Below are 9195 nucleotides of genomic sequence, written 5' to 3' on the forward strand. Positions count from 1 at the left end.
AGCCTGATTGTCTACAGCCACTTTGATTATACTTAATGACTCAATCTGAGCAGCCCTCTGCGATTGAGAATTCCACACATTCACTGCTCTCTGAGAGGAGAGATTCCTACTCATCTTTGTCTTAAATGGGTGACTCCTTACACTGAGATTATGCTCTCTGGGGAAGGGAATCTACATCTGAGCAACTACTCTGTCTAAGAATCTTTCATAGAAACAGAAAGCACTGGAGAAACTCAGAAGGGCTAATAGTTTCCGTCGAGAGCGAAACAGCTGATATGCTAAACCTGTTGAGTTGGTCAAGTGCTTTCTGCTTTTATTTCAGATTTCCAGCATCTGCACTATTTTGCCTTTATCCCCGTGTATATTTCAATAAGGTCTCCTCGCATTCTTCTAAACTCCAATAAATACAGGCCCAGATAACAAAGTGCGGAGCTGGATGAACACAGCAGGCCAAGCAGCATCTCAGGAGCACAAAAGCTGACGTTTTGGGCCTAGACCCTTCACCTCTGATGAAGGGTCTAGGCCCGAAATGTCAGCTTTTGTGCACCTGAGATGCTGCTTGGCCTGCTGTGTTCATCCAGCTCCACACTTTGTTATCTTGGATTCTCCAGCATCTGCAGTTCCCATTATCACTAAATATAGGCCCAACCTAGCCAACCTGTCCTCATAAGAAAATCTCTTCATAACTCTTCAAGTAGCTGCTCACACTGTGGTCTCCTCTATGTTGGGGAAATGAAGAGCTGGTTGGGTGGCCGCCTTGCAGGTCACCTAAATTCTGTCCACAACAATGACCCTGAGCTTCCCATTGCTTGCCTCTTCAACATACTACTGTGTTCCCTGGCTAACGTCTCTGTCACAGGCTTGTTGCAATGCTCCAGAGAAACTCAGGATAAGTTGGAAGAACAGCACCTCATTTTCCATCTTCATGATTCAATGTCGATTTCAACAATTTCAGGGCCTGAAAACCTTCTCCCATGTCCTTACCCCAAACCCCATACACCAGGCCTTGTCATCACATGGTCTACCACCACACGCAACCTATTGTCAGCTCATTCCTTTGTCTGTCCGACAGTTTTACTCTCTCTCTGGGCTCTACTATTCATCCCGACTCTAACCCACCCCACAACCCTATCTTCTGCAAATACCATCCTTTTCCTAATTACCACTGGCTCTGAAAAAAGGGTCACTAGGCCCAAAACATTAACTCTGCTTTCTCGCCACAGATGCTGCCAGAATTGTAGAGTTTTTCCAGCAACGTCTGTTTCTGTTCCTCTTTGAAATAGTGCTGTGGGTTTTTGCAGTGTGCATCTGAGAGGCCAAGTGGGGTTTTATTATTCCCACCCAGTTTAGTCCCTCTGACAGCTCAGGCAGCTGAAAGGGTTAACACTGCAGGGATGAAATACCAGGAGAACTTGATCATTTTCTGCTCGGAACATGGAGGGCTGTTCCTCAATGTGGAACTGCACAGCCCCAGTAAGCTACAGCATAGGAGCTGGATGGAGAGCAGCACATTAGCACTGTGCTTCCTGCCAGCTTCTCGTCTTTCTCATTGTGTTACCCTGCAGGGGGTTGGGGGGCGTTGGGCTTTGACAAACATCTCCCGCATTTGCAGCATTCTAATCTGAAGAATGGATTTATTTGTTGTTTTAACTGGGAGAGTGGGAGCCTGCTGGGACGTGTCAATAGGGCAGGTTCGGATTCCCCTTGATTACCTGAGCATCCATTAACCTGCTCAGTGTTCCATCACACAACCGTGACCTTTCACCTTGAGCTCTTCTCTCTGTTTGCAAGGAGACACCACCTGGGCTCCTCACAGCGATGCCTGAGGGGGGATTTTCACTCTCTGCAAACTAATACCTTCTTAAAGCTCTGACTCACAGCTGCTGGTTGGGGGAAGGGGTGGTGTCGAGGGGTGGGTTGGGGGTGTTGGGTCACTATAGCTGGTCGATGTCAGAGCTAAGATAGACAGACCTTCCCAGATTGGGAACCTAACCCCTAAAGCCCTTCAGGGTTATGCAACAGAGTGGGAGGAGGGTATATTGTATATTGATATCCACTAATGAGAGATCAAAGGTGACATGCCATTGATATCTTGTCCACTGGTGTCAGGCAAGGGATAATAGATGCATAGCTGTCTATAGCATTTGCATTGGTTGTCCAAAAGGGCCCAAAGCCATCAATGAGGCAAAGCAATTGGCAGCACTCTTCCCTTCAGTGCTAAAAGGTTCAATGTTTGAGTCGTACGTCAGAAACCAAAATGCCTGATCTACATGTAGGCTCATTTCTATCTTGAGGGAATGCTGCAAAGTCTGCTCTATCTTTCGGATGAAACATTTAACCACGGGTCCACCTGTTCTTTCAGGTAAATGGAAAGATTCTACCACTGTACTTACTGGAAGCAATGACCTCTTGGTATTTTCGCCTGACTGTTAGCGCAGAGACCCAGGTGATGTTCTGGGCAGAGTTAACAAGGTGTAGAGCTGGATGAACACAGCAGCCCAAGCAGCATCAGAGGAGCAGGAAAGCTGACATTTCGGGCCTCGACCCTTCTTCAGAAGTGTTCTGGACAGCCTAGCTTCATTATCTAGTCCATGTCAGAGGGCGGAGTCTGAATTCAATAAAAACCTGGAATTTAGCACACAATCTTATTTGAGTATTCAATTCCCCTTGCTGTAAAAAACAACATTCCAATCAGTTTCATACTCACTAGTTGTAGCTGCATCTTCGTTGGCCTTCTGCAATGGATGCACTGAGAATCCAGATCCCAGTGCATCTCAGTGCCCTGTAATCCCTTTTATTTAAAAAAAGTTTCTTTTTCATCCTTTCTGGCAAAATGGACAATTTCACATTTTTCCACATTTCATTCTTCATTTGCCAGACCTTTGCTCAATCACTTAACTTTTCAAAATGTTTTGGTGGTCTCCTAATGCCCCGTTCACAGCTCCGTTTCCTCCCGATCGTTGTGTTATCAGGTTGGTACGGGGTCTATTTGACTCCAGATCAGCATTTGAATGCCATCATTAGAGCCACACACAGAGTAGGATCCTTATGCCTCTGGCTGGGGTCTTGGAACTGCGAGGGATCAGCTGCTGTCTTGTCTCACCCAGTTTATGTCAGAGGTGGGGTAAGGACTAAAGTTCATGGTTGCAGAGAAAGGCCCTTCAGCCCACTCCAGCCTCTGCCAGTCTTATCACTTCTAATCCCTTATCCCTTACCCTGCCGCATCTCCTCGTACAGAATCCTCCTTAAGGCACAGCCCTGACTTGGTGACTTTTCCTCATTGGTCTCACAGTTCAATGTTCAGCTTCAGCACTGGCATACTCTGGGTGGACTACAAGCTAATAATGATACTGCCTTGACTTGCAAGTTGACTCACTGTCCTTGAATTGCTTCACATCTGAGTTGCTTTTGGACTGAAAGGTGGCAGTCGATTTGACTGGCAGGGGATCACAATCTTGTTTTTACACGGCAAGTGTAAAACTATTTCTCCCTGCCTGTGGAGGAGAACCTCAGACCAACTACGAACACCTGGCTCAACCCTTTCACAATGGAACAAAGCCATTACAGAGCAGACCTACCTCCTGGCCACGTGTGGTTCAATGTTATACTGAGCAGTGCCCAGTAAGAACAACTCTTCTGTGCTAAGCCCAAAGCACAAGATTGGGAATGCAATGGCCAACTGGTATTATCGCTAGATTATTAATCCAAGAAACTCAGCTAATTTCCTGGGGATTTGTGTTTGAACCAGCTGTGGCTGATGGTGGATTGTGAATGCAATAATAATCTGGGTTTAAGATTCCAAGAATGACTGTGAATCCTTTGTAAGGAAAAACCTATCGGGTTCACTAATGTCCTTTAGGGAAGGAAACCATCTTTATCTGGTCTGGCCTACATGTGACTCCAGACCCACAGCAATGTGGTTGACTTGCTGTGATGCCCTCTGGGCAATTAGGGATGGGCAATAAATGCTACCTGACCAGTGATACCCTCACCCTGTGAATGAATAAAAAAAACTCAGTTAACCCCCTTTCTTTTAAAATTCTATCCAATTTATTCTGAGGCGACCAATTATCTTTGCTTCAATCACTATCTTTGGGATTGCACTCCTCAGTCTCACAGCCCTAACAGTAAAATATGTGCCTTCCTCTCTCTGTCTCCTCAATCTTATACATTTAATGCTGTGGTGATAGTGCTGCCTCTTTAAGAGCTATTTGCTATCTGTCCCCTGGAAATGTTAAACTTTACTGCTAACTTACACGCTCCAGGCACATTTTATTATGTAATCACACTACCAGTAACTTTATACCAGAGTGGGGAGGAGAAGGGATGGATTACATTGGGTTCATGTTAGGAACAAGGATAGATCAGCCTGGGATAGGAGCTCAGTGACAAGAGCTTTGATCACATAATGACTTGGGCAGAGAACAGGGAGCAATACTCAGGGTCCAGAAAGTGCAATGCTTGGCTAGTTAGTTAATGGGATACTGTGGCAGAATCTTTACCTGACCCGAAGGTGTTTACTGCAGATAATGACTTCAGTCATTTTAGTCACCAGCTCAGAGAAATACGGAGAGCTCGAAAGGAATTAAAGTTGATAAGTCCAGGGCGAGTCTCAGCAGAACAGAGCGTGAGGTGCCCATGACACTTGGAGATACTACAAGGAACAGTAGGGTGGGAATTGGAACGGGTTGGAAAGGTGCAATTAGTCAGAATTTCTGACGTTAAGGGCTGGGCCAAGCTGGTCTGAACTCAGAGCCAGATATCAGTAATGAAGGAGTGAATGGATTTTTCCAATGCTTTAATCAAAGTTTACCTTGTGGTTTAATTATTGTGCTTGAATAGTGGGAAGAGGAATGGCAGCTTTGGGCCAAGGAGCTGTAGAGCATGAAATCAGACCCTTCTGTCCAACTCGTCTATACTGATCAGATGTTAATCTATTCCCATTTTCCACCATTTGGCCCACATACTTATCCAGATGCCTTTTAAACATTGTTATCATGCCAGCCTCCACCTCTTCCTCTGGCAGCTCATTCCATACACGCACCATCCTTTGTGTGAAAAAGTTGCCCTTACATATCCTTTAGTTCTTTCCCCTCTCACCTTAAACCTATGCCCTCCAGTTTTGGACTCCCCTACCCTGGGGGAAAGACCTTGGCTATGCCCCTCATGATTTCATAAACCTCAACAAGGTCACCCCTCAGCCTCCAGCGCAGGCAGAAAGTATTAGACAATGGAAGGTCCAAGTCCATTTGGTCGGTGCTGCATGTTTCCTGCTAGTCACTTGGCTCAGTCCGGACAACCTACTGCCATATTAGACAGCGCTTGTCTGATCTCACCCAAAGTGAAAAACAGAGTCAGGCCTGTTCAGTACCAGGGCTGTTGTGGTTCACTGGTCAAACTCTAAGGTCTTAGTTCAAGGCCCTTCTGTCCGAGTAGCACATCTGAAGAAAGGGTTGATCAAAAATTTTTTTTGATGGGAGCAACTTGGTTATAATCACTACCATTGACGAAGTTTTTGATACCAGAATCAGTTTGCACACTGCTATATTCTGGGCAGCTGGGTTCAAATCCTGCCATGACAGATGGTGGAATTTGAATTCAAAATAAAATCTGAAAATAAGAATCAAATGGTGATCAGTTGTCGATTGTCACCAAAACACACCTGGTCCACTCATGTCCTTTAGGGAAGGAAAGTGTGTTCTCATATGATCTGTCTGCCAAGTACCTCCAGATCCACAGCAATATGGTTGACTCCTAACAGCTCTCTGGACACTTAGAGATGATCAATAAATGCTGGTCTAGCCAGCAACAACATCTTGTGGATGAATAAACATAAGCACTCATCTGTATCTCCCAACTTGTTCTTTGAAATGATTCAATGCTTTGTGAGATCCTGAGGGTAGTGAACTGTGCTATAGAAATGCACGTCCCTTCTTCATTTCATAGACGCTGCTTTCTGATTGTTGACACATTTCTCTCAGCGCAAACTTTGACTGTCGCTGATTAGGAAAACAACCTTTGCCCATGTTCTTCCGTCTCTGGTTAGTTTGATATATTAGCTGAAGGGCGATTGAAGGCCCATTTAAAAGAGTGCGATTATAAGTGCAGATGGTTTTGTTCAAGACTGTTCACTATTTCTGCAGTAAGAGGTGGTGGTAGGAGGTTATCTGGTTGATAACCCTGTCAGCAGGCAGGAAAGAGCTTCCTCACACCAGCTCTGATAACCTCTGTCACTGGCCATCACTGGAGAGGCGATAGGACAGAACATCAATAAAAATGGTTCTCCAGAAAGTCTCAACTTACGGTCCACCTCTCTTAGTGATAGGCTTCAAAGCTGTTTGCAGCGGGACTCAATTAGAAGACAGATAGGAGACCCTTGTGTTGAGATACAGACTGCAACATGTCAACCAGACAATCTGTATTCCCTTGGACACCAGGTCAATGTGGGAAACATAGAAAATAGGAGAGGAGTAGGCCATTCGGCCCTTCAAGTCTGCTCTATCATTCAATACGATCATGGCTGATCATCCAACTCAATGCCCTGTTTCCGCTTTCTCCCCATTCCTTTTGATCCCTTTGGCAGAAAGAACGATATTTAACTCCTCGTCGAAAACATTCATTTTTTTGATCTCAACTGCTTTCTGTGGAAGAGAATTCCACAGGCTCACCACTCTCTGGATGAAGAAATTTCTCCTCATCTCAGCCCTAAGTGGTGTAGCCTGTTCCCCTACATTGTGGCCTCTGGTTCTGGACTTCCTAGATTTTGGAAACATCCTTTCTGCATTGGCTCTGTTGTTAGAATCTTACGGGTTTTTATGGCATCCTTCCTCAACACCTGCTTCTAAATTCTCATGAACGTAGTCCTAACCAATCCATTCTCTCCTCTTACATAGGTGCTGCCATCCGAAAAATCAGTCTGGTAAATATTTGTTGCACTGCCTCCATAACCAGAACAACATTCCTCAGATAAGGAGACCAAAACTGCACACAATAATCCAACTGTGGTCTCACCTGTACAATTGCAGCAAGACATCCCTGCTCCTGTACTGGAATCCTCTCGCTACAAAGGCCAACATGCCATTTGCCTTCTTCACCACCTGCTGCTCCTGCATGCTTCCTACAGTGAGTGGTGTGAGGGGGAGCGCAGATCTCAGTACAACTCCCTTTCCCAATCTATCACCATTCCGATAATAATCTGGCTTCCCGCTACCAAAGTGGATAGCCTCACATTTATCCATTTTTTTTTATCTGCCTTGCATTTGCCCACTCTCAACTTATTGAAATCCCAGTGGAGAACCCTTGCATCATCCTCTCCTTTAATGCACCCAATCAGAGTCAGAAATCCTGCTGTAGGTAGGTCACTTCCACAGTGAGGGTGCAAAAGCACATATGAGGCCATTCAGCCCCTCAACTTTGCATTGCCATTCAAGAAGATCACGGCGGATGATCATGAGGTGGATGTGTCCCCACTTCCCTGCTTGCCCTCCATTACCCTTGCCTCTTTTATTGATGGGAGGTCTGTCCCACATGACCTTTAAAGTATTCAATGCCCTTAGCTGCCAGACTGAGGAATGAAGGAATTCCAGTGCCATTCTGCTGGGGAACCAGGCGGAGTTACTCAGGAAGTAAAGGATATTTTGTTTAACAATATAACCCGTACAGCTAAGAAAATTACATTCAGTCCATCCTGGAATGGTTCTCTAGAGCAGTTGTTTAGCATTTTGATCACTTTTTCAGCTCCTTGCTGTCATACCTACTCCAATGTTCCCCTGCAACTCTCTACTTCCTATTGCTGTAAATCACTCACACAGCTCCCTTTTCTCTAAGGATTGCTGCAATCATCAGGCTGATTTTCATCGTAAATTTGAGATTTCAGCGTTGTGTCATGAAGCTGGCTAATGTTGCGATATCACTTTAAGAAGGGGGTCTGCAGATGGCCGGGCCAGGCAGTAGACCTGGTGGACACCAGCAGTCGTTGTTAGCTGGGGTGGCAGCTTTCCAGTGGGAGGCTACATAACTGCGCTTCTGTCTATCAAGTGCTGAACTTCTGTAACAATCTTTTGTGATGAGGAAATCTACTTAGATCTCCAAATAATCCAAACCTCTGTCCTGGTGTGAGATGGGACCTCTGTGGGATTGATAACTTTGTCCTGGGAAAAACCAGGAGAAAGTAATATGGCAGTCTAAACAGGACATGTCTGGTGAATGCTTTCGGAAGCTAAATGGGGTTGTTAATTGTTGCTGTTCAGGGTGAGGATGTCAGTGCGTTGCCTCTTTCTATTCCCTTCTTCCCCTTTATCCCATTCTATGACAAGGCTCATTCAGAGCAGCCAGAATCCACTGCCCACCCTACTTCTTCGCTGGCCACAGGAAGCAATGGAATAGTAAGGGTTGATCTGCATTCTCTTGATATTAGCCATTCCGTGCCCCACAGCCTTAGCGGGATCACCCAGGAAGTTGTGCCTTTTGACATTGCGATCCATATGGTTTGCTACAGGACTTTACACCTGGGGTTGCCAACACAGGGACTACCACCGGCCAGTGCAATACCAGTGGAAGCAATGAGCCAAGTGAATGGAGAGACTGTAACCATTGCTGGTAACCTCCCTACAGGTCCACACACTCACTCTACCCCTCCTCTGCCCACACTGGCACTTGGACCATCCAAACATCATATGGATGGGCATCAAGCTGACAATTAGCCATGGCCTCACCAAACTACTTGGGTTTGTGCTCACCATTTGGATTCCCAAACAGTTATTGCTGGTGGTTTTCCAATTGGCTGAATGTATCCATCGCCCTGTACTTTATCACTAACATTGCTTGCTTCCAGCTTTGATCACTGCCAGTCTCTGTCATGGAATCTTGTTGAGGGCATTCCACACACATGCCAGAGAACATCTGAAACCTTGATGATGTGTTGTCAGGAGATGGTAAGGGAGGACACCTCCGGAATTCTGCATACTGGGGTCCTAGTCTCATGTTATCAGACACCATCATGATATAGATCCATGAGCATATGCTCAATAGCTATTCTGAGAGGAAGGTTATATTTAACCCGTTACTCTACAGTCTCCAGCATGCCTCAGCTCATCTTCTGCAAACTCGCCTTTGTCACCATCCAGACACAATTATTCCATGGATGTTCTACTTGGCCTGAGTCTGCATTGGAATATGTTTGGGTCCATTTACATT

This window comes from Stegostoma tigrinum, chromosome 32 (assembly GCF_030684315.1).
Source record: "Stegostoma tigrinum isolate sSteTig4 chromosome 32, sSteTig4.hap1, whole genome shotgun sequence".
Classification (NCBI taxonomy): domain Eukaryota; kingdom Metazoa; phylum Chordata; class Chondrichthyes; order Orectolobiformes; family Stegostomatidae; genus Stegostoma; species Stegostoma tigrinum.